Below are 22,011 nucleotides of genomic sequence, written 5' to 3' on the forward strand. Positions count from 1 at the left end.
TTTTAAAAAATCTTTCCAATTTGGCAGGGTTGTTAATGACACTTCTCCGTGATGTATCAAATATAAAAAATAATGTATTTTCTCTTTCCCACGTCATATTAAGTTGCAACTCAAAAGCAGGTTTAATTGGTAAAAAAAAATATATTTTCATTCCTGCTCAAAATAGAAAGAATCTGCACTGAATCAATTCCGTAACTTTAATGGTCTCTCTGTGAGAGGTGGTGTAATATACTTATTAATATTTTTAATACGTTCTTACATTTATCTAATATCTCTCCCCCCAAAAAGATGGGTTCATACTTTTTTCCCCCCGAAAATGCAGTGTGGAGTGGTGCGTACAAAAACACGGTGTAATGACCAGAGTGGAGGGCTGCTGTATCTGGTATGCACTCGCTCCTTTTGCGCAGATGTCGGTTTTGCCCCGCTGGCTTTGGCTGACGACGTGGCAGACAGCCTGTTTGAAATATTGAATGGTGAGGATCTGATCTGGCCACGGTGGTGGGTGCTTGGGCAATCAATGCTGAATACACGGATGGGTGCTGGTGGGCAAGTTTCTGGGTGTGCACCACATTTGAATACAGCGCATTGCCGTGACACCACAACTTTGATCTATTATCTTTTTCTTGATCCCAACTTTTTGTGTTTTCCTCGTGCCTTCATTTTTGTGTGCCAGCGTTGCCTCTTGTCGCCATCCTCACTTTCTGGCATCGTACCCACAGTGCGAGAGGCGGGGGGTCAAGGGGAAGGAGAGATGATGAGACGGAAAAGATGACGGCCAGAAAGAAGAAAGGCGAGGAAACAAGGGAACGCATGCAGATGCAGACGCCCATCTCGTTTACAAATATGCAAATGATGTTGCCTTTGTGAAATGCAAATGAGAGATTACAAAGCACTAATTAGGGTCAAAAGAACTGTTCACGTCAATTAGGGGAGAATAAAACAACGATCCCCTCCTCCGGTCCATCCAACCCTTGCCATGGATCTCTTTGGCTTTTGTTTTTTCGAAAATGGAGACATGAAAAAGACAAATAATGAGAGACGTGTACAAGGGGTGGGACACCACAAACAGCATGCACCCTTCTCAAGGGCACAAGGGTCCGGGTTTGTTTGAGTGGTGGGTCACATTGGCTTGGTTTTCCCCACAAAAAAACAAATACACTGATTTAATATCAACAGAAAAGGTTCTTATTGACCTTTTTGCACGTGACGTCACAGCCCTCATGGAAACGCCCCCTCGGGGACACTGGACGGCAAAAGAGTCACTTGCCTGTATTGTAACCGTTAGTCCTTTATCTAATCGATTATCTTATACAATGCTCATACCTTGCTGTGCGGTCGGTCGTACAGACAGACAAAGGAGTAAACCAAATGTTGCTTTTTATCACATACCTTCTAATGAAGACAAAAGACGTCGATTGATAGCAGCAATCAACAGAAAGAACTGGCAGCCCACAACGTATTCACGGATTTGCAGCGATCATTTTTTGCGCGGTTAGTAGATACATGTTCATACATTTTACTAGTGAAACGTACACTCTAAAAAAAGATTGTAACACAGGTGTCGAATTGCGTGTTTCGAATCACATTAACGAGCCAGATAGTTTAATAATGTAAAATAACAGTCGCTAAGTCACTAAGTTGCTCCGGGACACGTCCACTTCCATTCAACAATCATTTCCTTCCGCTCTCCGTCATAGGGCAGTCACATGATCACGTCACGTCAGTGCAAATGGTCAATACTCGAAAAGGTCTGCTTTTAAACCCATCTTGTCCGTTCCCTTTTAACTGAAACTAACAGAAATATGCATGCCGGGCCACTAGTTGGCGATGTCACAAATGTTGCTCACAAAAACTGTTTTTATGACCAGATGAAGCTTACTAACCCTTTTGGAGTATTTCATTGTGAAGATATAGTTTTTCAGCTTTCCTGATTTATTAATTTTTTTATGGTGTGGCTTCAGAAAGTTTGCTGACATGGCTGCTTTAGAGCGTCTCGTCGTTCGTAAAAGCACACACATCATGCAGAGAATGCTGGAAGAGTGAAGAAGGCGGATTACTTAATGATTTTATATTTTTAATGTCTGAGTTGAAAGCCAGGGTGTGGACTAGGGCTTCGAGCTGTTGTGGCCACTTTAGAGTGCCTCGTTGGAGCAAACCGAGGGAATATATTCCAGCCACTGAAGGCTTTAAGTGGATTAAGTACGTAGATATGTGTAGGCATAAGAAAGATGCCCACAGCATTTGATGTTTTCAAGTTTGTGAAAAATACTTTTCTTACTTGGTAAACTGTTTCACATCTAAATGATCTGAAAAATGTCCACAATCCATTGCTTGCATTTTCATAGAAAAATGCACTTGCCATATACGCATTTGACAAAGGGACAATTCTTATCTGGTTTTATTTGAAGATGGTCCTGAACCTAAAGACAAAGAATAACTAGGTAGAACACAAAAAGACGAGTGAGCTGTATTTTGGGATATTCCCCTGTCCCACTACGTTCCATCATTCCGTCTTTTGTCAGTGTGTCCGTCAGGAGTGTGTTATATTTGCATTCTAATGACCCCTCCAGTGGCCCCTGAGGCTGGGCCCTCTGCTCTACCCAGAGATCAATTAGAGCCAGGGCCCAGCATCTGCTTGCCTTCCATTGTCACCCCTAGCAACTTTCTCTCACTGTCGCTTCCCTCCCGCGTGTCCTTTTCCCCACCACCTCGTCCACGCCATGCAACACAGACACTGTGGTGCACAACCATCCCGAGCCACACGGTCGAAACCATTCCGCATGCAAATGTGTGCAGACACATGCCCCGCATAGCTGCTGTCAGTCCCTCCACGAGCCTCGGCGGTGCACTGGAGTGCCGAAGGAAGGATGGCCGGGATCACTACGCTGTTGTCTATTGTCTCCGTCGCCTTGTTGCCAGGCAAAAGCGCACAAAGACAAGGTTGCGAAATGTACATCCTTTTGACACGGGCGCGAGGCTTCATTCAGCTCTGCCTGGCTGCCAATCATACGGATACAAAAGCGCGGAGAATCAAAAGCGGGATAAAGAACTTCACCAATGATCAACGGGGCCGCCATTCATTGTAGCTTCACACTGCACAGAAGCTTTAGCCTCGGACCGACGAGGTGCCAAGAATGTTTGATTCTTCCAAGAACAGTTAATAATTTCTTGTTAAAAATTTAACTTTTTTGTCAGGCTGCATTGATTTATTTTCAAATGTAACTATTTTAGACCAACAGAAGCTAAATGTTACAGGATTAAAAAAATTTTTTAGAATATGACATTTTGAACAATTTCTAAGGGGTTTGAGGGTCAGCAATACAACAAATCGAACAATATTATCCGTACTTTAAAACTATTCAGTCAGAATGTAAATATGTAGCCAACACAACATTGTGGGGCGACCACGTCAGAGTATACTGAAATGCTAATCGTCTTTAAAAACGCCATCCTAACACTATGCAAGGTCATCTCGAACACTAGACATGGCTGTAAATACATTACTGGGAATTCTCAAGTTACGGACAAGTTCCATTCCTACGCTGGCGATGTAACCCAAATTTACTTAAGTTGGATTTCACCGTTAAAGTCGGTATTTACATCAAAATACTTTGTACAGAAATACCAAAAAAAAAAAATTTGTGCCACCCGGAAGATGCCGGAACCAATATTTCGTGTTTCTGCAGAGCGCGGACATTTATTGCGGACGGACGGCAAAGCGGAGCTAATGCAAACTTAATCACGGAAATGTGACGCGCCTGATGGCGAGCCGACCTGCTCGATGGACGCCTGTTGCTGGAGGTAACAACAACACAACTTTAAAATGGCGTGATTACGTCGTAACTCGAGGACTCCCTGTAGATCCAAGTTGATGATTTTAAAAAATGACACAAAAGAGAACCTGCTGACTTTTATAACCACCTGAATAACTGACTTCCGAAAAAAACGCAAACATAAGTCGATTCATTTCTAAATGTTATTGATCGACGATCTAGTTAAAACCTCAATGTAGGAGGTTTGCGCAAATTATCATCGCCATTGCCGAACACGCAAGTCCAAATCCTTTGGCGAGTATATTTTTAGCATTGACAGAATGAAATAGAGGCGTTAGTGTCTGGATCATAACATGCTGTTGGAGAAGGCCAACTGTTCATCAGGTTTCTCCTTGAATCCAAGCGATATCGGAACGCTCTGGGAATGCTTGTTGTCGGGAAGGTTACCGAGGCTGCAGGTGGCCAATAAATCTCTCAGCAAGGAAATCAATGCCAACTTGTTCGGGGCTATTGTTCGTTTTTCACTCCCATCATTAATGACCAAAACAGTAGGAATTCAAGTGATGACGTGATTGGGACCTGCAAAATGTGTGAGGTGCGCCATACAGAGAACTTGTTGCAAGTCGGCTAAACAAAGTTTGAAGGGAATCTGCGATTTAGCAGTGTTAATAGATTATTTCATTTCTGCCAGTAGAAGGTGCCTATGATTCTCAAGGATGGAACCTTCATCACAAAAGATGTTTGGACAAGATGTGACCTTGTGGAGGAAGTTATTAAAAATCCATGTTTTATGGCAGAGTGATCTGTCTAGTATTCTCTACATGGTTCAAATTTCGAAGCCATCAGACAAAATCTCCTGGTTGGCCTTGTTTTTTTAAGGACACCTGAAAATAACTAATTTTTTTTTTTTTTAGGCATAGTGACTTTTGACTTCTGTTCTGAGGTCACTGCCTTCAAAGTTCAAGTTCAGAAGGGAAACTAGTTTTGGGTGGGCACTACAGATCCACTAGTTGGGAGTCACGCCAAGAACCTCTGGCAAGTGTAAATGATTACCACGGTTTAACTTGCCAAAACAATTTGTTGAGGTTTTGAGTATGGGAAAGCCCTAAAAATGGGGATTTAGTCTAAGAATTGTGAAGAGGGAGAAGTGAAACACTTGAAAGAGTTTGTTGTTTTTCTTTTAGGCGGCCTCAACATGCCGAAAAACTCATCATTTGAAACAACTCAGTAACATTTAAGTTTTATTTTTTTATTTTTTTTATGGCCTGGACCAGTTTTACTGATGGACATGAAAATGGATGGGACATGTCTTCCTCAACAAAACGGACGTAACAGGAAGTTTGCCATTTTGGGCAAATTCCCAAGCTGTACTTCGATGGACTTCTACTAGGAATTGACCTAAATGAGCCCCAATAATGAAATAGGTAAACATGGAATGGATACAAAATCCCACGATTTTCTTCCTTACACCATTTAATGTGGGCGGAGAATGGCAGCAAGGTTTGAGCATTATTTCAAGGATTCTCAGAAAGCTTGACTATCGTTAGCCTCCTGACGTTTCACCAATCCACAGGAAACTATGTGGACTATGACGATCAAAATTGAAAGCACAAAAAAAGTCACAAGCACACATGCTCAAATATTAACAGCAACCATTTTGATTTTAAGCAGCCATTTTGGATGAATTCCAAGGATCACATTTGGCCGAACTCTTGGTGGGGAATTCACTCAAATGAGTATCCAATGACCAAGTTTTTTTTGTCCTGTGCCATCGAATATGGGTGGAGCATGGCAACAAATGTAGAAGATTGTTTCGAGGTTTCGCCATGAAACCAACTGACAGGAAACTGTGTGAACGTATCTATAATACAGGATGCATGGAAAAAGTATAAAGACCTATACTCGAACTTGAACAGAAAATTATCCATTTTGGTTCCAAGCAGCCATTTTGATTGAAATCCAGAGCTAATGGAGAATGTGGCCAAATGATACCCAATTGGAAGCAGATGTTTTTGTTACTGTCGATGGGCAACAAGAACGTAAAGCTTTTTTTTTTTTTAGCTTACACAACTAACGTGGGTACAGCATGCCGTTTAAGTTTGATGATTGTTTCGATGAAAAAGTCTCAAGCACTATTGGCTGAAATCAAACAGCAAGTCGGGCCATTTTGGTTTGAAACATCCATTTTTGGGCAAATTTCACTTTGCCACACTCTTAGCAGGGATTCCAAAGCAGGTATTCTATGTGATGTCATTTTAAGTCGACAGAAAGTGGCAAAATGGCCGCCACCCAAGATGGATAAAAACGGGTGGATTTTGCTGCTTAATTATACTCCACAAAAGCAATATTAATCACAATACCATATTTAGACTAGTGGGGCTGCATTTTTTTTTTTTTACTGGACTTCCCCCTTAACTCCTTGTGATGCTTGCCATCAACGTAATGGCTGAACATGTCCTCGTGCTTTCAGACAACACATCATATCTTGTGTGACGGTGCAGACAACGCCATTGGTTGGAGATGAGGGACAGATTTAGTGAGGCAATAATGGGGATGTTTTATAGCGTGTGCCTTCCCCCGCCTATATGTCTCATGCAAATGCGTACATACGTCGAGCCGCAGCGTGAGTACACACACGGCGAAAGACATTTGTATTTATGCGTCTGTCACTTATGTCACAACACTGGTTGACTTTAAGCGTTGACATGCGAAGGGCTCGCAAACAAAGCAGGTTTCCCCCTCAGTCGTTGCCGTCTTCTCCGTGCCCCCGTGTGGGCCCCTGAGCCTGGGATGGCGGTAGAGGAAGGAGGAGTAGGGCAGCCGCCCCCCCCCCCCAAAAAAAAACGGAGCTCTGGGACTCGACCCCTGCAGCCTCCCCTCTCATCTCTGCACCGAGGCTCCCTTTGCTCTCTTCAGCAGCTGTCAATCAAGAGCCACAGATGGACAGTGGAGGGGAACACGGCCGAGGTGTTAATGTGGGAGCAAAGCAATGTGTTTAACTGCATCCATTCACATTTTCAACCATGCAGGTTGACTGCATTTCCACTCTGTTTTGGGTCACCGAAAATAGACTTTTTGGGAATAGATGCTTATATATAATAAGGTAATTAAAGGTAATAGGAACCTTTAATTACCTTATTTGTTATATTGTTAACGTTATATTAAAGTTAGGGTATTAAAAACTCATTGACTGCCATTGACGTGTTTTTTTTTAGGTAGAGGTCTGAAAATGGCTGGCGGTGTTACATAGTTAAAAAGCAACTTGACTTTATGATAGCTCAATGGAAATGTATTTTCTATTATTTGCCATTGTGGCTGTTATGCCTTTTCCGGGAATTACTTTCTTCAGATATTCCATTGGGTAATACGTATGGACACACAGTTGGGGATTGAGTGCACCCTGATGATTTTTTTTCCTTTTTTTAATAAGCACCTTTGGGGGGAAAAAAGATGAGTTTTGAATGATTATTTTCATAACTTTAATGCTTTTTCTTGCCGTGCCTTTTCCAAAAATTATATTCTGCAAGCTTCTGATTGGCTAGAACTTCCTCACAGTTCAGATTCAAGTGGCACAAGTTTGATTCCTTGTTAGAATAAATGTACATAAGTTATCCCATACTTACTCTTTTAGTAATTGCAGAGCATTTATTCAACATTGTGAATTTATTCAACACTGTGACCTATGTTTGAACTATGTGGGTTGGGGTCGTCTGTGGAGAGAATAAGCTGCAGTTGCAACACAGGAACTGAAACCTGACAAGATAGCGGCTGGAACATTTTGTGGCTGTGAACTTTGATTGAAACTTTCCACGCTGAAGAGTTTGCATTATTGTCTGCGCAATGAGTCATATCCGGGATGATTGCCACATTGCTGCTATGTATTTCCCCGAACCCTTTAGAGCAGCAATAGGCTATGTAACCAGGGCCTACCCAGTAAAAAGGGGAGATTCGGTGGAATGTGTTTCAGAGCGCGATAGAAGATTGTAACTGAGCACATCTATGTCCGCTCTCCTCGCGAGCAAAAATAATCTAAATCTGTTGTCCTCCTTCCTGGTCTGTTGTTTATTAAATGTTCTACGTTGACTAAATCTGACATTTTTGCAATCCATTCTCTGCTGCCTTTTTTTTTTTTTAAGACGTTCCTTCTGATTGGCTAATTTGGTTTTACAGTTTGGTAGTTAAGACACTTGAGTGAGGAAAATGTGTTTGAATAATTTATAACAGTTGGACATTTTGTCCTGGATTGTCTGTTTACTTTGAATGTGTTTTAACACGGACTACAGTTTACAGCTTTTATTAAATACTGGCACAAAATGCCTTTAACTCTTCACAAAAGCAAACAGCGGTGTTAACATCATCTTCCCAAACTCTTTTCCAAACATCTTAGAGCCATGAGTGTTGCAATAAATATGGTTCTAAGCTGACTGAAGTTTGTCCTGAATTCAAAATGGCTAACAGTGGTTGGTTTGGTGAGTTATTGAGCGATCAATTTCAGCCCAAATTTATAAGATTACTACCTGATACTTATATCCACACAAAGCCAATGTTTTTCCGTTTGACAACTCCAAGATTTATTAAGTTATTTGAGGGATAACGTTCCACATGCCTCCCATTAAAATTTCCCAATCTTGTAGAATCTACAGGACATCATCAGGACCAAGTGAATGGGAGTTTCAGCGATAAACATCTGCCCCACCCCGCCTCATACAAGTCAAGTCATTATGCCTATTACTGGACTTTGGAGCCCTGCTGATCACTGCCATTGATCCCTGCCTCAACAGTCAATTAGATCAATGAAGCATCTTTAGGCCTGCTTAGCCATGTGTCAACTGTCCGCTTCAATTGTGACGCCAGCGCACAGATGGCAGCCGCGGACACAGTCGGCCGCGGCCAGCGTTGCAATCATTGGAAAGTGATCCACAGAAAACAGATAGTGAGGATTGTAAAGGGGGGAAAAGATGGCGTTCACGCTTCAGCAATCATGAATTTGTAATAAGGGATTTGTTGCATGGCATAAATGTTTAAGAGCGTTTTATACTTTAAGCTGCACTTGCACCGCGACCTTATTTGAAGGTAGATTTGTCGAATTAAAAATCAAACATTAAAGGCAATTCCAGCTCATTAGCATGAACTATTTACCACTATTTGGCCTTAGCCTGCTTAAGGGTGTAAAAATATCTTATTTACTAATAACGTGTTTGCCCATAAAACCTTGTGAGGAAAGTTGCTAACACCGGAAATCGACTTTAGCGAACATTTTCACTTTGTATTTTTTCATTTGAGAACTAACACTGACCAATGTTTTGTCAATTTGACAACAGTGTCTGTGAGCCTGAAAATGCAAACTTTTGAAAACATGCTTTCTAAGTGGACTGCTTAGGCGAAAACAACAACATCATTTTGGTTGTAAATACTGAAAATGGTTGACTGCCAAAATGGAGTACAGTATGTGCACTTTTAACTGTTGTGTTGTTTCGTTCCGACCCCCTGCATGTTTAACCACCCAAAAAAGTGAGTTACTTTATTTTTGTGTGAAAATGTATTGAGTATTATTGTCAGGTTCAGTCAACCTAGAACATTTAATAAACAACAGACAAGGAAGGAAGACAAGAGACTTAGATTCTTTTTTTTTGTTTTTGTTTTTGCTCATGAGGAGAACCAACAGAGAGGTGCACAGTTATAATCTCCTACCTCTCTGAAACACATTCTGTCGAGCCCTGTCTTTTAATTTCTTTTAGGGCGGTTCCTGGTTACACAGTTGTTGCTGCTCTAAAGGTTGGGGGAAGACACAGCAGCAACTATCACAGATATGAATCATTGTGCAGATAATAATACAGATGTGTCTTTCTTTGGCTCTGAAGGTCAAAGTTCAACAATTCATTCACAAAGTGTTTCAGCCGCTATCTTGTGATAAAGGCACAGTTCCTGTTTTGCAGCTTTAGGAGCACGATCCATGCTCTTTCTCAAGAGGCTCTGCTCTCTTCACAGATAACTTCAATTGACATGATTCAAATAAGGTTATACCGAAATGCTTTGCAATACTATAAGAGTAAATATGGGATAACTTATGTACATTTATTCTAACAATTATATTACAGTTCATAAAATTAAAGCATAGCTTAAGTGTATAAAATGGACATTCGTCCCACATTTTAACCCCTTATGTCACATGTCAGACACTGGTGATGACGTAAATGAATACAGTGGGTCATTAGTTCACAATGGAGCTCCGTAGCTATAGGGGCAATTAATAACCCGATTTGAATTACTGTAATTATTTGTTGTCTGTCATGTGGTGTACTGGAATAAGGTTTTTGGTTATGGTTGTTATGTTGTCTTCTTGAATTGAATTGTATGGCAAGTTTTACAACACTTCTCAGGCAGTTGAACTGGAGCTATTTTCAACACTTTAAATTGATTAACAATGCACAATAATAACACGCAACATAGGGACATACAATATTATTGAATTGAAAATGTGAAAGTGACCAAATTTGGACATACACACGGCTTTGCCTGACAGCGCTATTTTGGTATTTACGAATTTTGAGACTAAAATAAGGATTTAAGGCCTGACTTTTTTCAAGCATCTGCAGACGCTGCCATGTTTTGTATTACGAAGCACGCCGCATGATAGTTTCTGCGTGGAGCAGCAGGCTGGTGTACACATGCCAACAGTGGCGTGTTGCTACCTTGTGACCTCACATACACACATTTTGGACCCCTTCCCCACGGCGGCCTGTGTCAAGACCCTGGGAGACTGACCCCCCCCCCCCACTCCACACACCTCTTTCCCCTCCCACTGACCCCCTCCGCCGTGGACCATTGTTTACTTTCACTCTCCTCCATGGCCCTGCTGGTCCGAGGAGGGGGCCGAATCGTTACATTATTGTCTGGTCCTCCCATGCGTCCCCCCACCCCGACCTGGCCTGACCCCATTCACAGAGCTCAAAAGCACCATCTGTATCAGCCAACAGTCAGGGAGGGAGGGACGGGGGACGGATGGGGGGTAAGAAAGGGGATGGAGGGATGACGGAGGTGTTGCGCCGTGAGTCGGAAAGTATCTGTCAGACACTTTTAACAGTGTGAAGGCTTCCCTGCTGATTCTCCTCCTTCAAACATTCCGCTTATTGATTTTTTTCTCTCGCAATCTTATAATCCTCCGTGCCGTACTTTGCCCGGTCTTAAACTCCTGGTTCCCCCTGACCCGCTTCTCCACACCCCTCCCCCCCTCCTTCTTCTCGGAATACATCCTTCATCAAGCTTGTAGTGTTTTTTAGCGAGAGCATTCCAGGGCCTCTTGTATGGGCGCATGTGTGAGGAAGGCGGATTTTTCCCATGGGGCCGCAGGTGAAAACTGGGACTCCATCTGTCCCCGTCTCTGCACTTGCTAGAGGGGAACCTCGTCTCCCCCCTCCTATTTTCCCCTCCATCCGGCCGTCCGTCCACGCGGCCCCTGTCCAGCCACTCGTCATGCCCCTCCCTCCTGCCTCAGCCCAGGAATTCCTCTTTTCCCTCCCTCCACATCCCCAATCAATCATCCGCATATGACACCAAGTGGCCCAAAAAAAAAAAAAAAAATTAAATTATCATACAATTTGCCAGGGAGAGAACGAGGCATACCGTTTTAATTGGCCCGGCCGCGACCTCTAATTATGCGTAGCACAGTGTATTTGTTTGATATTTCGGAGGGGATGAAGTCAAGCGAGCGTGACATTTTCCAGAAGATAAAGCAGCAATTACTTAGATTTGCTTAACAAATCGGCCCAGCATTAGAGCTACAATAGCGTGTGACGTCACAGCAGCAGGACTGAAGGAAGTTACGCCAAAGGTGGGGAACTTTTTTCTTTCAAAATCATCTGCTGGTTTAAAGAATAAAAATGTAAGCCTTTTAAGGCAAAGCAATGCAAGGCAGCTTTAGTTATATTGCATATAACATAAACAAGGTCACTCAATATGCTTGACATAGTTATAAAACAATATCTAAAGGCAAAATAATTTAAGACAAACAAAAAACTGAAGAATTTAAAATATTTAAAATCAAAATAGAACAATTTAAAGTTTACTACGATGATTTAAAGAACATAGAGCACCAGAACATGATTTTGGAAAAACTAATTCTGACCTTAATCTATGGGGTAAAAACTGTTCTAAAATTGGATTTAAAAGATTCTAAACTCAGGTCTAACTTCAGTTCTGTTGGCAGCTTAATTCCATTTGCAAGCAGCATAACAGCTGACCCGAGTCTGCTGACCTCAGAACCCTACTGGGTGCATATTCCAAAAGTATTTGCTTAATGTAATTTAGGACCTAAACCATTCAGTGTTTGATAGACTAGGAGCCTAATTTTAAAATCTATTCTACAGCTAGCTGGGAGCCACTGTCATGCCGTTAGGACTGGAGTAAAGTGTTCTGAGCCAGAATCTGATCTGCAGTATTCTAAATGAGCTGCAGTTGATTGATGCTCTTTTAAGCGAGTCCAGTCAGAAGTTTGTTACAAAAATCAAGTCTACTGGAGATAAAAGGATGGATAAGCTTTTCCTGGTCTACTTCTCGATAAGGTTTCCAGCTGGTGAATGACTATTTTAGATTTGATGTGACTGCTGAAAGTCGGATCCGAAACAACCAGCACACCAAGATTTCGGACTTGGTCGGTAGTTTTGAAGTCTTTACTAACAGCAGCCGTCGTCTTTGTGGCCAAAAAAACAATACACTACCTCAATGTTGGGGAATGGTTTTCTACTCTTTGTAAAAGTATTAAGAACTTTTTTAATGGATATATTTTGTGCTTGATTAAAAATATCCCCCAAAAAGTTAACAAAAGTTTGCCAATTAGTGTTTTGTTTTGAAAAAGAATTCATGTTTGTATGCGTTTTCTCGCCTTCCTTTGTAAACAAACATCCCGAGGTCACCATTTGAGCCCCTCACATTGGAACCAGAGGGAGTCCTCTCAAGCCGGTGGGGTCCCGCGGACCTCCGAGCCCAGCTGTCAGTCTCGGTCGCCGTCCGTCTCGCCTCTGGTCCGAGCCGCTGTGATGTCCAACGGTCGGTGACAAGGGGCGCACTTTCACGTGGGAACCCCTGGTTGAGGCGCGCAGACAAACAAATGGGAAAGGGGCACGGAGAGGGTGAGTGGAAAATGATCTCCCCCACCCTCGCCACCACCCGCCTCCTTGCACTCTCCAATCCTGCCGCGCAAACCTCGGTGAAAAACCCACCGTCGGCCAACTCGGAGCGTCCAGACATGTAGACACGCACTCCCTCCTCTAACGCTCCCAGCCCCCATCTTGTCCCACGCCCACTGTCAATCATCGAGTGTCACACAGTCACCACAGACACTCTCTCAAAGACAAGGAAGGCGGTCAAATGGGGAAAAAGTGGCCCATCAGTCACTTTATCAATCTAAGCCGGGACAAAGCCGGACACAACAATGCTACGGCTACAGCAATCGCAAAGCCAAAAGCGAATGGCCGACTCAAGTGTTGCCATTTTCTCACTGGCCAGCCACAACAAAGAAAGCAGGCGGGACTATGCGCCGCACTGCACCGCACCCGGGGTGGCGGTTTTTGCCGGGGCCCCACTTCTCTCGCCGCCCCACTCTCCCTCCTCGGAGGTCACCCCCTCCGATGACCCCGCCTCGATTGTTTCCCGTCGCTCTGTCAGCTCCGATTGTTGCTGACTGGTTAAATGGCCGAGACCTAAAATGCAAGGGGGGCTGCGAAGAGGAGGAGGAGGGTGGGAAAAAAAGTGGGAAGGAAAGAGAGCAAGGGTGGAAGATACCCCCTCTTTTTTGTCTTCCTTGCTGAGATAACTGACTATTTGACCCAAATAAACAATCTCTCGCCACCAAAAGAAGTGGCAGCATGAGGAGGAGGAGGGGGTAGAGGAACAGGGGTGGGGGAGTGAGGAGCGTTTGAGGTCCGAGTTGTTGTTCAGGATGGTCAAACAGCACCTCCTAGATCTTATTAAGAAGAACTTTCATTGTGGGCCATAATGTTCTAGTTGCACAAATGTTCACAGGAATCTTGGGAGGACAGGAAGCTAAAATTAAATGGGATGAGAAAGATGTCAACCAGGAAAGACATGTGGATGGCTGATGAATGGATGGATGGATGGATGCATAATAAATGGATGGGTGGGTGGACATCAGTAGATGTTGAATGGGTGGATGGATGATGGATAGTTGGATGGACGAATGCTTGATGATTGACATGTGGATGGCTGATGAATGGATGGATGGATGGATGCATAATAAATGGATGGATGGGTGGATGGATGCTGTAGGGGGATGGATGGATGGATAGATACTGGAGGTGGATGATTGGATGGATAAAAGATGGATACTGTAGGTGGATGGATGGATGGATAATGTAATGTAGATGATGGATGGGTGATTAATGTATGGGTGGTTGGATGGATGCTTGATAATTGGATGGATGAATTATTCATAATTTGGCATGGACTATCTATCAATTATAATTACTCCAAATTTGGTGTCAACTGCGACAAGTTTGAAAACTAAAATGACACCCACTCACTCCCACAGCATGCCGGTCCCAATAAAAGTAAAAGTACTCCCCCTTTGAAGACACATGACAGACACGTGAAAGCAAGGAAGCAAGAGAACCACAAGTAAGAGCCAATCGGCATATTTGTCAAACTATCGAGCTGATTTTATAGCTCGCACTCAGTCAACTTGCTTGTAAAGAACAGGAACACATGCTCCCTTATTGATCATCAGTCAATGATCAATTAAGCGAGCCATTTGTCTAATTAGAGCAACGGGTCCATCCAGACGGGCTTGTTTAGCTGTTTGATTGCCAAGCAGTCGCGGAGGGAATGCACGGCCTGCATAATTGATTAGCGGCGGGTCTTTAAACACTTATCTCATTCACGTCAGATAGGCGGCCCGCATGGATTCATCGAGTCTCTTTCCTCTTATACACTTTTTTAGCTGTATTTTTTTTATGGAGATTACCATTAAAGTCCAATAAATAAAGTTAATGCTGCTATGATTACCAATTACCATGATTATGATTGCCTGGCCTGTTGCGTTGGCGTTAGCATTGATGCTAATGCTATTATGAGTCATGTGCAGTAGCTTGTACAGCTCAAAGACACAGAAAATCTGCCGCTTTGGCCATTTTAGGGTAATTTGGGCAATTTCCTTCGACTTTGGAAAACAAATTCTCGTAGAGTTTTGGCCATTTGCTATTAATTTGAACAAATTATACGAGATGGATTGGACTATGGATTTGAATTTTGTTTCGTGACATTTGACCACTGTCACAATTGAGGGTTTTATGGTGGTGGTGACAAAATGGAGGATGGCACGGTATCTGACCAAAACAATGTCAACAGAACACAGATGATGAAATTCACTTAGCAACATGAAATTTGCTTGACATGTGGACCCATGAGTAGACCCACAAAAAAATCTCAAGATGTTATTTCACAAAAAGGTCATTTTGGGTTGAAAAAGTCATTTAAGTGCCATTTTGGCCAACCAAAAATCCTTCATTGCAATAACTTGCCACAACTTCCTTCAAACCTTTAAAGCAGATCTTGGAAGTCAACCAGTCTCACAAATGTGTTCCACTTTGGCTATTTCACTGTTTTTTTGAGAGCTTTGAATTGGACTGAAAGTGCTTTGCAGCGCAATAGAGATGATCCGCACTCAATTCCGGAGACCATCTTCGTGTTCATTTCTCATCGCTCCTGCACTTAAGTGTCCCTTATGGGTCAACACCTGTTTGAAAGCAAGCGCAAGTGTGCGTGGGTGAGCTGAGTGAGACCTTCCAATAGAATGGAAGGTGGGTAGGAAGGATGGATGATGCGGATCCCTTTGATGTGCTCATAAATTGTGTTTAAAAGGAGAGCAGGCGAGAGGATGCAGTCGGCGAGCGAGGCAGAAGAGACACTTGAGGGGCTCGAGTCCTTTTTCGCTCGCCCTCCAGCCTCGGGTATCCTGCCGCTTCCCCGGGCCGGCTTGATTAAATATGAAATGCTAAGACAAAAAAGGAGCCCCGCTGAAAGGGAGCGACGGGAGCGCGGAGCCACAAAGGGCGCCACTCAACGCCTTTGAAGAGCTGCCGAGCGCGCGTACACGCACAATGATCTTAATGGTGTCAATGAATAGGGCGGCAAATGTCCATGTTGCAATTAAAATTGTATACAATTTTCCATAGAGGATTTATACAGTGAGAGGCTCAATGGAAAACTGGTAACACGCAACGATAACCCGTTTTATGTTTTGTGTGATGAGCGTACAACTTTGCGATGAAAGGCAAGGTTTAAAAGTAATGCAAACGTACACGCTGCATAAAATGGATGGAGTTGAATTGAAAAGAAGGGATTACGTATTTAATGTGTGATAAACGTACGATAATAATGTAAAAAATAAACCGGAGGAATTGAATGGATCTTATTTATAGCACTGGTTGTCTATTTAACGCATCTGAGGTCAATCGCGAGGTTTTAATTGTAATGCATAAGTACACACTATAGATTTTCGTGTGAGGAACTGATGAATTATTATGAAATGACAATGAATTCTGTAAAAAAAAAAAAAGAAAGAAAACAAATGTGTAACAATACAGAATAAAATAAAGGTAAAATTATAATGCATTTGTACACCGTATACGTACTGCGGTTAGGGTTCCAAAGTGGGTTTAGGGTTTCAAGGTCGTTTTTTAAGGTAGGGTTTGCGTTTCAAAGAAGGGTTAGGATTTCAAAGTCGGGTTTCAAAGTCTGATTTACGAAGTAGGATCACAATTTATACAGTAGCAGTGGTGAATTAAAATATATGAAAGTAGCTCAGGGTAGGGTTTCTAAATAGGGTTTAAAATGGGTTTTCAAAATATAGTCCCAATTTAACAGAAGTTATGAAGCAGAGTTTAAAAAGTCAACCGTAAGAATGTGTGACTTGAGTTTTAAAAGTAGCTCGGGTTTCAAAGTAAGTCCAATTTTGGCTTTCAAAGCAGGGTTTCAAAGGAGGGTAAAGCTTCCAAGCAGGGTAAGGCTTTGAAGGTAGGGTTTTGAAGCAGGGTTAGGCTCTCAAAATAGGGTCACGATTAATAACAGTGGTTATATAATTGAGTTAAAAAAAAAAACTGTCAACTGTGAGAATGTGTGAAAGTGGTTAAGGTTTCGAAGTAGGGTTTCAATAAAGAGTTTTAAAGAAAGGTTTCAAAGGAGGATCAGTCAGTTCGCGGAAAATGTGTAGCAAATGTTTATCATTGTTTTGTTTTGGGGTTTTTTGTGACTTTTTTAAGACTTTTGGTATTTTTTAGTACTAACAAATTTCTCGAGAACAGTCAAGGACGGATTTGTCGCCGTAATAATCATCGATTACCTTCTTCATGACATCCATACATCAATTGGAGTGTGTCGGAAAAAGCCCCCATCTTTCATAATCAAAAGCCCATTTAATTGCGATGATAGTTTAACGTTAATGAAATCAATGCCACGTCCCAAAAGCTTGATTAGGATCATTCGTCTGGTGTCCGAAAAGGCCCGTCCAAACACATCCAGCCCCCCCCGAAATGTGCCGCGAGCGAGGCGGCGTCGATGACACAGACGGATAACTTTGCCTCAGAGCGGATTTTCAAAGCAGACGACCTCCATCGGGCAAACTTCAATGGGCTGCCTTTGGAAAACAATCAAGCAACGTGCTCCCTCCCTGACCTTTAGCGACTGGCCGGCCTCAGTCCAATCACCGAGTATTGACATTATCTACCCCACGCCATTTATAACCGCGTGCCTCAAAAGGTCCAGTTGAAATACCAGCGCAGTCAAGTCGGGTTTTGGTTGTGTTGAGATGGAAGACAAAAAGTGGGGTAAGAGGGGTGACTGGCTGATGAGAGTGAGTTTCATACTGTCATACTACAAATAGTGAGCCTTTGCTAACCAAAATAGCAGCACCTACGTACATAATCAAGTGCGGAGACTTTTCCATGATGCAGGCCAAGAACATCTAATAATTATCGATACCAAATTATACTGCAGATCTATTAAAAAATGTACTAACAGCCTGACAGGGTCAGAACAATCAAAACCAGAATTGTTTGATATTGCCTACCTGAGGGAAGGCGCTGGAAGAGGTGGTGACCAGGATGTGGAGGGTCCGAAAGAAGGCCTGAGCTTTCTATGACTTCTCTTTCATCCATTCCATCATGACCCTTCAAAGACCAACAGATGCATGCTTTTAGGGAACTAGTACATATGTGGTGGACACACAGACAGTTCAAGGGACTATTTCAATTAAAACAATTATATACATACATAGACATGACTTTGACTATTTTACTATTTTAAGATTCCCCCATAACCCTTCAAAGATCAACAAGTAGTTCTGCAGGAACTTGAGCAAATGTGGTGGACCACAGACAGTTCTCGTAACTCTTTTAAAACCCCCATGAAGACGTCCCCTAAAAACTAGAGCAGGGTTCACCAATTCCGGTCCTCAAGGTCCGGAGTCCTGCAGGTTTTTAGATGTTTCCGTCCGCTCATATAATCAGCTCATCAGCATGCCTGATATCGATCTTGATTTTTAGTGTCAGGTGTGTTGGTAGGCGGAAACATCTAAAACCTGCAGAACTCCGGACCTCGAGGACCGGAATTGGTGAACCCTGCACTAGAGTATATTTTAACACCATACGTTCAAACAAATTATACAATAACAAAAGGCTGCTAGCTTAATGCTATCATATAATGGGAAACATCATAGACGGGCTCCCAGAAATTAGCATAACATTGCAGTAATTAAAAATGCAGACGTTCACAGGTGTCACAGCCACTTTCTGCTGCAAATAAAACTAAAGTAAAGTCAAATTAATCATGCTGGGAAGTAGCCTGTTGCACACCAATTTTTATTCTGGAGCAGCTAACACGTTTTGCGCGCTCGCGCCCCTCCATTGGAATCGCAAGCTGACGTCGTGTTTGTGTTCAGGCACCGAAGCAGGCTATTGAAACTCCATATACGAGGCCCATTGTTGGCCGCTAAAAGCCGCCAGCCGACTCGGAGGCCCGTCTCCTCCGCGCCCCGCCTCTCACATGCCTGCACACACATAATGGCCATTTCACAGCTCGTCTGGGAGTAATGGAGCCTGGCTGCGGCCTGCTGAGATGGATGGCCCCCAGATGGGGATGAAATGGGTGATCTGGCAGGGTTGACGAGGCCTCGAGGTGCTTTTACAGGACCCGGACCGAGCTCGGAGGTGCGGAGGCGCGAGGATGATCATTGATTTGGACAATGTTGTCGCGTAGTTAGGCTGACGGACCATCAGCAGGCCTTTGCATAATGTTTGTAAACAATAGGTGCCCGGGTGCTTCCGGCTGGCACAAAGTGATTGACTACCGTTGACTTGAACTGAAAACCATGACAAAAAGTTTGGTTTGTGCCATTACCAATGGTGGCAGAGAACTCAACTCGAGTCAAGCTACTTCACAACAAGAAGCAGTTTGGCAGATGGTGAACATTTTTTTTGTTTCTTGCCACTCCCAATTGAGGTGGGGCAAAAACATGGTCAGACAATAATAATCAAAATTAGTATTGCTTCATCTTAATTAGTCAACTCTTCGTGTGTGTCTATGTCTGCACTATACTGCCCCCCGATGGCCGAGGCATACACACGCGAGAAGGAGCGGCACAATCTCCATTGAAATGAAGCAAAACAGGGCAAAAACAGCTTGATTCTTCACATTCTATTTAATTATGTAATTACTCTCATCGCAGGGAACAGCAATCAATAACCCACTGATGACGAAGCCAGATATTCCAAAATAGGACACTGGCTCAAATCGCCTTCCGCGTCAACACGATGACATCATTAGCGAGCCACGGCGTTGAGGATTACATGACAGCGGCAACGGGAGGGAGGAGATAAAAACAAAGACGAGAAGAAGAGTGATGCACCAGAACCCCACCACCCCCGCGTCCCCCCGAGAGAATCCTTGTTATCAGGGCAACAATGGAAGGCTTAATGCCGAGACCAAGGGCTTGCTTGTCACATCTAAAGTGCTTTGCATTAATTACAACTCATCACATATGCGCTCTATTAATAACGCATTGCTTCCATAAGGCCTCGCAGGTCGTGGTCTGTGTAAAGAATCTATGTTGGGAAACACTCTTAATAAAAGTGATTTGTGATGTAAGGTGATGGGATTGTACCATTTACAATTCTGGGGTGGGGCTTTTAATGGACTATTGCAATTTTTTGTTTAGTTTTAGGGTTGGAGAAAGAGTTCCGTCATGACTCAAAAAGCATAAAGATGATCTGATGCCTCAGATTCAAGCTAGTTTTCAGGATAATACAAACAGCCGTGAGGTGACTGAACGATGCCTTTTTTGTGTGTGGAGGGGGGGGGGGGGGTGAGGGGATAGTTCCATTTGTACAAAAGAGGATTAAGGCCAGAGAAGAGAGAAAAAAAAAAGTTTGGTAGGATTCTCACTTTATTCTTATCGTGTCAGTTCCTGTTGAAACAGGTCACTTCCTGTTGATTTTAGGCCCCTTCCGGGTCATTTCCTGTTGAAATCAGGGGCGAGAATCCAGGGCATACCTAATCAATAGGCAAAGATGGCCGCCACCCTGGGTGGGTAGGGGACGAGAATGCCGGGCGTACCTAATAAATTGTCTAAGATGGCCAATGGGGGTCGGGGGTGAGGGGGTTTCGGGGGGGGGGGGGGAGGAAGGGGATGACAAATTAATATACAGTATTTGATTTTGATTGCTGCCTGAAATAAATGAAGAATGAACAGAATTCTCACTTTAAAGTCAGAATTCAGACTTTAAAGTGAGAATTCTGAGAATAAAGTGAGAATCTTGCCAAACTTTTTTTCTCTCTCTTCACTGGCCCTAATCCTCTTCCGTACTTTTGGATCCAACCAGCAAAAGTGGAACCATTACACAGCTAACAAAAGTGAGAAAATTATCATATCACGGATGTTTGTCCATCCATTTGGTAGTCAGTAGGCTACTTTCTGGCTGCGTACGTAAGCATGCCATTTTGTATTCGTTTGTTTGGATGTTCGTTACACATGACAGGACTCGAAATATATATTACGGGAACATCATCTTTGCAAGTAACAGCTCACATATGCAATCATAATCAAACAGTTCATGGCACATTCAATTCAATTGATTATTTACCCTACTGCGTATGGAAAAAAAAAATGGCTAGACGTGCACCTTTATCCTAGATTTGCACCAAAATTGTCCACCTATACTGTATTGTAAGGTATCCATCCCCGCATGTGTGTATCTTTTAGCCGGGCGTAGATAAACAGCGGAGACAAACATCAGTTTAATGAGCTGTCCCTGTAGAGTCCCTCTACATTCAATTAAGCGCCGAGATAATTAATCGGGCCGAGCCGCTGGCTGGCGGATGGCTCGCGGGAAGCCAGGTGGTCTTACAGTGGAGGTGTGTGCGTTTGTGAGTGTGTGTGTGTGTGTGTGCATCGACTATGCAGGTTATAAAACCAAGACGGAGAGCCTCGCGATAGACTTCACAAGCGAAAATTGGCACACAACACATTCTGCTAAGAGTGCGTGCTGGCCATCAATCTCCACGCCACTGAAGGCTGAGACTGAGGCGAACACCTGTACTCTCTCTCAAGGTGGAAGACGAGTGGAATGACGATTACATTAGCTTTATTTTTATACTGAATCAACTATGAATTATCATCATGGTTATTAATATACTCGGAGGTGTCCTGTGATTGAGCGGGCAACCGATCCATGGTGGACGCAGTGTAAACCAAAAAACAAAACACGGATGGGCGGATGCGAGAGCATGTGTTTTATCATAAATGATAATGACAAATTAATATACAGTACATATAAGCATGGATGGGAAAAATTAATAACCCCACGGAAAACGACAATTAAAAAAAAATATTATTTTTTTCAACAATTCTAATCATTTTGTCCTGCAGTTAAAAAATGCTGTAAAAACTTTTACAAAGAGTTACTCTGCCTGAAATATACTGCACATCAAGTTTTCAACATTATTCATTATATTTATTGAATTAAAATAATAAAAAGTAAAACAATGAATGAAATACATTCATTCCAAAGAGTGTTTGATTATTAACATTGATATCAATAGCAATTTGGTAACCAACGCATTATTTTATGGTAAGAGAAATGAGATTTTCAATGTTTTTTGGTGGGACAATTTTTACATATTTCGGCATGCTTTGAAAAGGAAAACGGAGTGCCATCTAGTGGGCAAATAC

At 42.8% G+C, this 22,011-nt stretch overlaps 1 long non-coding RNA gene across 1 annotated transcript in view; it reads right to left on the reverse strand.

The window, feature by feature from the left end:
* LOC147172751 (uncharacterized) overlaps nucleotides 1–22,011 on the reverse strand; it is a 259,688-nt gene that overhangs the window by 55,692 nt on the left and 181,985 nt on the right. Inside the window, exon 5 of the long non-coding RNA XR_015095416.1 lies at nucleotides 17,854–17,953. This is a non-coding gene — a long non-coding RNA (uncharacterized LOC147172751). The remainder of the gene's footprint in view (nucleotides 1–17,853; nucleotides 17,954–22,011) is intronic.

Source organism: Leptonotus elevatus, chromosome 6 (genome assembly GCF_054856555.1).
Source record: "Leptonotus elevatus isolate MCC_2025b chromosome 6, RoL_Lele_1.0, whole genome shotgun sequence".
NCBI lineage: Eukaryota > Metazoa > Chordata > Actinopteri > Syngnathiformes > Syngnathidae > Leptonotus > Leptonotus elevatus.